The following is an 8,634-nucleotide window of genomic DNA, read 5'->3' on the forward strand; positions in this document are numbered from 1 at the left end:
CAAATCCCTTTAAGTTAATACTCTATTAAGTAAAATACTCTTTTTTTAATAGAATATTAAGTTAAATACTCAATAAAGTTAATAGATATACTTATATCATTAAGCAAATCATCTTGCTATGGCCTAGAAAATCTGATACAATTTATTGTATCACTATCTACAGACTATACAAACATAACACGATAAGCGTTCATCGAAAAAATAAAAAAAAATAAAAAATAACATGATAAGCAAATATAGTTCATACCTTGTTATTGCTAACAGCTTTAATAGCACGTACCAAGTTGAGTTGATCTTGAACTACTAACTACCTCGAACTAATGATCTTTAAGTGCCTATTTCATAAGATATTAACTGTCAATAGACCCATATATTATGTTCGACAAATTAGTCTAATGGAAAGCAAACGATATAAACAACCTCACCATAACAATGAGCTTAATTACCTCAATGTCATAAACAACAGGTTGCTACCCAAAGTTGGCATTCACCTCAAACATTGACAGGAAACATCACCATATCGAAAAATAGTAGTACTTTGCTCTCCTTAAAGCTTTACAGCTTTACGCAAATACAAAAAAACAAAGAACCCTACTGCAGAGAAACAGAAGCACATAAACAAGCTTAAGTACTAAAAATATCTAGAAACAAAAGCACATACTAGAAGGATTACCTCCCTCCATTCCCAGAAGTCATATATTTATCCCACCCCGACAAGTATTAGCCAACTCAAAAGGCTCATCATAAAGTCTTACCTATGTAATACTCAAAGTTAAAAGATGAACAATAAGATCCCTCACCATTTCAGTTACGCCCTACCAATTTAAAAGAGCAACGAACCTGTGAAAATATTAGGACACTGGAGTCTCGCTCCTTCAACTTTGGGAGCAACTTATCTAAAAGGAAGAACCATTTATTTTACCTGAAAATAAGTGTATAAGGAAGATGGTTACAACTAACAACTGACAAGTTAATCAACAAGAAAAAAAAACACTCTGTGAAGACCTCAAGTAATTTATCTGGTGTCTTCAACGTAACCTTTCTCTGGGTTTCCACAATCAAGCTGCTAGTGTTCTGTTGAGTGACGAATTTGCTAGTTTTTGTTTTGTCCTCTTTGGGCAAGAAACATGAAAATTTCTACCCACTCTTGTCAGACATCACCATGGACTCCTGATCATCATCCTGTAAGATAAAGCCTTATATCATAGCAGTACAAGGTTCTAATCTAAAAAGGTAAGAAGGGCCCAAAGCATGTTTTCAGAACACAAACAAACTAATAATATTGGAGTTGAAAAGCAACTTACAAGATGAAATGGAGAGTGTGGCTCATGGAATTCAATCTTGTATTTAAGCTCATGAAAGTTGCGACCAAAATCCTCCTCCTGCACAATAAATAAAGGAACAATAAACAAATATCTAACAATTAATGGAACAACAAGAAAAAAAAGTACCAACTGATAAGAGCCCAAAACTATAGTTTTAACCCTTTAACAGTCATACTTTTGGACCAATTATGTGAGTAATAATTAAGAGTTAATACTGATTACGTGTTTTTATGCATTTCAGGCTTCAAAGTCCATTATGTGCAGAAATGTGCCACTTTAGTGAGATGAAGGAGAAAAGGTCGGTTACTAAGGAGTTCCGTGATTAAAGGCCAAGATTCAAGAAGATAAAGTCTTCCTAAAGCCCGGTCAAAAGCTGAAAAGTCGACACGGGCTGAAACAGCACACAAGTCAGCAGAACTTCCGAAAGCCGTATCTTTGGACTCAGACCTCAGAATTGGGCCTACCTTATGTCAAAACGACCGGCTCGGAAAGAGCTTTCCAATGGTCTAAGCCTTGACCCAATCAGAGGAGCAAAAGTGGACGAAAAGTCTGTGGAAGACAACTGCAGCTGAAGAGGCCTTTTTGGACTGAAAGAATTGGATTTTGGGCCTGATTCTCTGGCCCAAAACATGGCTCCAAGCCCATGCACGATTTTTAGATCTGAAAGTATAAAAACAAAAGTTTAGCTCTTTGTTAATGGTAGCTAGTTAGACCTAAATTAATACAGATAATTCTAGATCTGTTTTCATTAATTAAATTAAGCTTTAGTTCCATTTTCAATTCTTGTTTTAGATTAAGTCTTTGAATCATTTTTCTTGATTGATTAGATAAATAAAATAGTTGTTTTCTCAATTTCGAATTGTGTTATTTCAATTTATAGATCTGATTTTAATTCTTGTTGATTATCATTCCGTAGTTTAAATAGATTGAACCATTGTTAGTTAATTTAGTTAAGTTAGAATTTTAATATGATGTGTAGTTATAATGAAATGGGAAATGATGGTTTGATGACTCAAGGCTAAAACCTCCATTAGAGGGGTTGATGAAGCCTTGATGAAAACTTAGTGGTATAGTGTAGAACATTGTAGAATCTATTCCAATCTAGAAGGTCGTGATTCGCCATGAGAATGGGTGGACGACCTCACATGCTAGTTAGTACTCGGTAGAAATGCCATGAACACTAGGGATTAGAACTCGAATTTCTTGCCGTAAGAACGTAAGAATCGAGATACAAGAATCTATGTTAGGCTATTAAGTTGGATTCGAGGTGGATTCAATTCCCCTCTAATCCTTTATCTAGATTCAAGCACAATCATATTTCCATAGCATTCGTAGTTAAATTCAAGTAATCAAATTCAGTAAGTATCGTAGTATATCACCTTCGTAAAGCTCTCATTGACTTAAGACCAACTAATTAGATTAGAAAACATTCCATGCTAGAGCACTAGGAGTGGAACGAACTTTCTACTCCACTATATCTCATAGGATTGAGAGTAGAGAAAACTTTGATAAATATAAGGCTCATAAGATTAGTTTAGTTTACTTACGTTTTGAGTTCATCGTTCATTTCGTGAGTAGACTAATTATTTTACTTTTATCACCAACCATCATGAATGGAGAAATTTGATTGGATAAAACACTGGTGAGAAGATTAATAAAAATAACAATTAATAAGACATTCCTCCTTGCTGATTTCATCTCTCTGTTAAAATGACACGGCAAGAGAAAGTAATAAGTGTGATGTAGTAGGGGTGATTGTGTGAATAGAACTACTATCCAAATCTGAATCCGAATCCTAATCCGGTTGGGTCGGATATGATTAGAAAATTACCCACCCGAAGGTAACAAAAGCACTACCACATCATAAAATAGAATAAACCTTCCATCTCCCTGGCTGCCACATTTCTAGTGGAGAGAAAAAAAAAAAAAAAAAAAAAAAAAAAAAAAAAACAATCGAAATTTTCTATTAACTTACATACCATCATATGTGCTACCCTAGCGCTTCCATGTCTGCCACTTGTATGATAGACATCCAATGCTTGTCTGTTTTTCGCATTGGTTTCCCGAATGTTCATTGCTTTAGCGGTGGCTTCGTAAGCTACAAAATCAGCCCAATCTTCTCTTCTTATACCATCAAGAACATTGTTCAACCTCATCTCATTTGTGTCACAAGTGTCCAAGTACTTTTTTCTCAACTTTGCCTTGTACTTCCTAAATGGTTCTTTCAAGCCTTTAAGCCATCTCAGTTTGTACCATAAGGAAGATTATATTCTTTCTGCGTAAGTTCAATACAATCAACTTGTAAAAATGGTAATTACATCTATAAAATATATCTATAGATAATTTGAAAATAACATTACCTTTATAAGATCCCACAAGTCATTTCCCACCACCTCTTTTGCTTTACGCCAATCCCTAAAAGTAATAGGAGCATGAGTGCGAACCAAATCTCCACTTTTTGAAGCAAGTTTCCCTGAATTCTCGCCAACAGGTTGACCATGTGAATCAAACTCAATATCCATCATACTGGTCATACAAATCAGCACGAAACAATCGAAAAGACTAATTTGTAACCATAACCTATTTTTGTACCACCTAAATACAAGCATTGTTGCATATTTTTTTTCTCTCTTTCTATATAATGAAGCACAAAGTATTCAAATATCAGGTCAAGCAAAAAATGTTTGAAGTAACTAAATAGTTCAATTAACATCACATTAATTAACAACAAACACATTTTTAAGTAACTAATTCAAAGAGCATTAAAACACCTCAGTTAATTCAGATTCAAAATATAGAGCAATCTTATAGAAAAATTGCTAAAAAATATTTCATCAAAACATCAAAGTTATCAATGAAACAAACTTGAATGAATCAAACAATTTTGATTTATGAATTGAAGAAACAATTAATTCGTGATTTGAGTTAATTTGATTTTGAAATTAATCAAATTAATAAAGAGTGAGAACGCTTGAAATATTAAGAGTGAGATTGATAGAAATATTACCTGATTGACCAAGTTAAACGTGAGATCGAGAAATGAGGATGCGTCCACGAGAAAATTTGGAGCGATCTGGAACCCTAGTTTTAGTAAAAAAAATAGAAAATAAAATGAAAAGTTGGAGCTGAACGGTTGTTTGAAGTGTTCCGACTAATTGTAAGTGTTAATTTTTAATCGTTCATTTTAGCACCATAAAATACCATAAAATAATTTGCCGAGTTGGTTAACTGTTGGCTCCTTTAGGGAGATTGGTCTAGTGTTCGAGTCTCACCCAAAACAAAAATCAGTTTATTTTATTAAAAAGGAATGATTTTAAAGTATTGGAACACCTTTTAAGTGTTCCCATCCAGGAACACACTTTACCCGTTCCAAACCCAATTTATCACCGTTCCTAATTGTGAAAAATGGTGTAGTGCTACATTGTTCTAGTTTATATTCATATTGTTCTAGCTAGGAGCTATGCACAACCCCAATGGAGGTGTGCATCTCCACGGAGATCATCAATTCATCGTTCATATATCAATATTAATTTATTAGCTTCTGCTTGCCCGCACTCTAACATGAACAACCAAACGAAACTATTTGTGGTTGCATCAAACAATAATTAAGCACCAAAGAACAAGTTTGACCATGCAAATTAACCCTAAGTATTGGTGCAATCTTAAAATGATGGGAACAAAGGTTTAGATTAGAAGAAATAGGATATGGAAATCCTTTATAGAAAAAAAAAGAACGAAGGAGATTGAAGAGTTTAATTATACGAATAAGAAATTAAGTTTGAAGAAAATGAAGAAATATAATTAGACAAGAAAAATATTAGTTTGGGATAATTATTTTAATAATTGATTTGATTGAATAATTGGATGATCTAAACAAACTTCTTTATATAGATAAGCCATGTTTTATAACCAAGAAACCTAGACTTCTAATTCTAATTAAGTTTGTATAGAAAACTACTAAATCAACTTACTAATACTACTGTCAGTACCCTCCACTCTCAACCACTCGTGGCAGACCACGTGTCCAGACTACAAGCAGGTCGTGCATACGACCTAAGGTCAGGTCGTCCAAACGACCTAGGAAAGGTAACCGCTGCAAGCTAGTCAACAGCATCATTAATGACAGATCATTACTTCGTAATTGAAGGAGTAAAAGCAATCATCAAGACAGCGCAAAAGGAGGATCTACGCCTATTAAAGGAGGCGTCTTCTCCATTATCAAGGAGGCTCACATTCTCTCCATCTCCAACTCAATCACTTAAAATGAACTACGTCTGACTTGATTCCAGTTCATCAGAGAACTGGATACATAGGCAACTCAAAATACTAACCTGAGTTCAGTCAAACATCTTATACAAATCCTATTCTCTGAGATTCTAAGGTCATGGCTGTTGTACCTATACATTGGCGCCGTCTGCCGGTTCATCTTCTTGAGAAAAAAGCATTCACACCATTTTCTCAAGCCCGCGAAACTTGGTAAAACCACCATGGAAGAACAATCAGCATTCTTCTATTCAACTATCAATGGCAATAAGCGAAAATTCAGCGTTCTAAGAGATAAGTCTACATTCAACTATCTTTCATTTATACTAATCTTTAAACTTTGGATCAATTCGGATAATCTGTGCACACTTCTATGTTGCAAGATAAACTCCATATTTACAGATCACTCGCAGTCGATCCAGTACCAATTTGAGGGCTGTAACTACCACCAGATCCAGTCTTCCTCAATACAAATCCAGGAATCGATGACAATATAGATCGAGGAATCCAGCTTATAGGTCGCTCCTTACCAGGTTAACTAAGGTGTTGGTTCAACCAATCTCAAGAATCACACTAGCACAACTCATCACAGAGCTATATCAAAACCTCAGCCAGATCTTATGCAAAGACTTCCGCCAAGTCGTCCATCAGCCTTCCATCGGCCAGGTCGTCCATCAGATCAGTGCATCATCAAGTCAGGTCATCCTCAGCTTAAGTCATCCTCCTCTAAGTCGTCCTCCACCAGGTCATTCATTAAATCAGGGCATCATCAGCTCAGGTTGGACAAAAATAGAAAAAAAATGAATTTGGAGGGGAAAACAATGGATTTTGACCTCGAAAATGGCCACCACATAGCATAGCTGGGTGGTGACAGTGTGCGCGCCGCCGAGATCTTTTTGAATTGGGCTCGCACGTGTGATTCTGACAACTATAGACAAAATTATGGCCAAAATACCAAAACACATCCAAACTTACTCCAATTAGCTAAAGATCAGCTTATCCTCAACTCAGGTCGTCCTCAAGTTAGCTCATCCTCAAATTAGATCGTCCTCAAGTCAGCTCATCCACAGATCAGCTCATCCTCAGCTCAGGCCGTCCTCAGCTTAGGTCTCCCTCAAGTCAGCTCATCCTCATATCAGGTCGTCCTCAGGTCAGGTCATCCTCAGATCAAGTCACCCTCAAGTCAGGTCAGAGCAGGTCTACAACCTGGAAGAAGCAACAAATATTCCAACTATCAGTTCAACTCGAACACAATCACTGGAGCTTGAACGAACATCAATATTCCAAGTCATCCCAAATTGACCACACCGCAAAGCTCTCATCCCAGACTGACCACACCGCAAAGCTCGCGTCGATGATGTCAATCAATCTAAAAAAGCTTGCTTGCCATGGAGTCATACCACACACAAAAAGTTGCCAGCATATCCATCATCAATTGAAATAACAAATCAAGGGGAAGCAATACTTTGTCAAATCAAGGAATCAACATTTCCAAACCGAGAAGCATTTAAGTGTTCCTGAATTAGAGATAACAATTCAAAGCATGCAATTCCCTCCTCGACAGTTCGCATATACTATAAACCAGTGAGTCGCTCCAATTACAAAATGGAAGCTCACTCCCTTGCAGTTTATTGCAAGCCAATCAAGCTAGGGGCTAGCCATAGCCATCTCTAAATTGGGACAAGTTTTTACCATCTAACCATGTCAACCAAGCACCAACACCGTACTGGGGCTAAACAACATTAACACCCACAAAGGGCTGCTTTTACTACGAACTGGGGGCTAGCAATAAGCACGCCAGCTCAAGGCTAACTATCAATCATAGTAATGCCCCAAAAGGCTTACTATCAGCCAACCAAATTGGCATCTATGATCATAGTAACGCCCCCCAAAAGGCTTACTAATCAACCAACTCAAATGGTATCTACGACAACAATAGTGCCCCCAAAAGGCTAGCTATCAACCAATCAACTTGACGCCCTGCTAAGGATCAAGTTTGAACCACATACTACGATGTCAGATCGCAATCAATGACACTTAACAGGAAACAACCATAGTGACGCCCCCAAAAGGCTAGCTATCAACCATAGTGATACCCCCAAAAGGCTAGCTATCAACCATAGTGATACCCCCAAAAGGCTAGCTATCAACCATAGTGATGCCCCAAAAAGCTAGCTATCAACCATAGTGATGCCCCCAAAAAGCTAGCTATCAACCATAGTGACTCCCCCAAAAGGCTAGCTATTAACAAAAATTCCCCCAAAAAGTGTACAATCAACTTAACACCAACGCCAGGGTTAAGCTTGATTCAACTGTAATTTTCACTCAAAGGTTAATTATCAGTCAAATCCAATCCACGGTACCCCCAAAAAGACCGCAAATCAATTTTAAGGCCTCTGATAGGGTTAATCTTGATTCAACTGTAATTACCACTCAAAAGTTAATTATCAATCAAATTCAATCTATGAACTATGATCTATGCACTACGAGCTACAACATACAATTTACGATCTACACACTACGAGCTACAATCTGCGCACTACGATGTAAGACCTACCACATCAACTCCCAACAAAAATCTAAGCAACAAACGACATCCAGCCTACAAACACAGAAAAATCAATTCACAACAATCTCTATTTTCAACCAAGTAAGACACGCAGTCTCCTTTATTATCTTTCTTTACACCACTATTCTACAAACAGTGATATAAAGAAAGGGGGCTATGTTAGTACCCTCCACTCTCAACCACTCGTGGCAGACCACGTTCCAGACTACAAGCAGGTCGTGCATACGACCTAAGGTCAGGTCGTCCAAACGACCTAAGAAACGTAACCGCTACAAGCTAGTCAACAGCATCATTAATGACAGATCATTACTTCGTAACAGAAGGAGTAAAAGCAATCATCAAGACAGCGCAAAAAGAGGATCTACTACTATTAAAGGAGGCGTCTTCTCCATTCTCGAGGAGGCTCACATTCTCTCCATCTCCAACTCAATCACTCAAAATGAACTACGTCTGACTTGATTCCAGTTCATCAAAGAA

General features: G+C 37.0%; 1 long non-coding RNA gene across 1 annotated transcript; it reads right to left on the reverse strand.

Moving 5' to 3' along the window:
- Nucleotides 1–3,304: 3,304 nt before the first annotated feature.
- Nucleotides 3,305–3,862, reverse strand: LOC147511203 (uncharacterized). The gene is made up of 2 exons (XR_015216956.1): nt 3,686–3,862; nt 3,305–3,600 (listed from the first exon to the last, which is right to left on the reverse strand). It is a non-coding gene; the product is annotated as an uncharacterized LOC147511203 (long non-coding RNA).
- Between the last annotated feature and the right edge of the window lie 4,772 nt (nt 3,863–8,634).

This window comes from Coptis chinensis, chromosome 3 (genome assembly GCF_015680905.1).
Source record: "Coptis chinensis isolate HL-2020 chromosome 3, ASM1568090v1, whole genome shotgun sequence".
In the NCBI taxonomy this organism is placed as follows: domain Eukaryota; kingdom Viridiplantae; phylum Streptophyta; class Magnoliopsida; order Ranunculales; family Ranunculaceae; genus Coptis; species Coptis chinensis.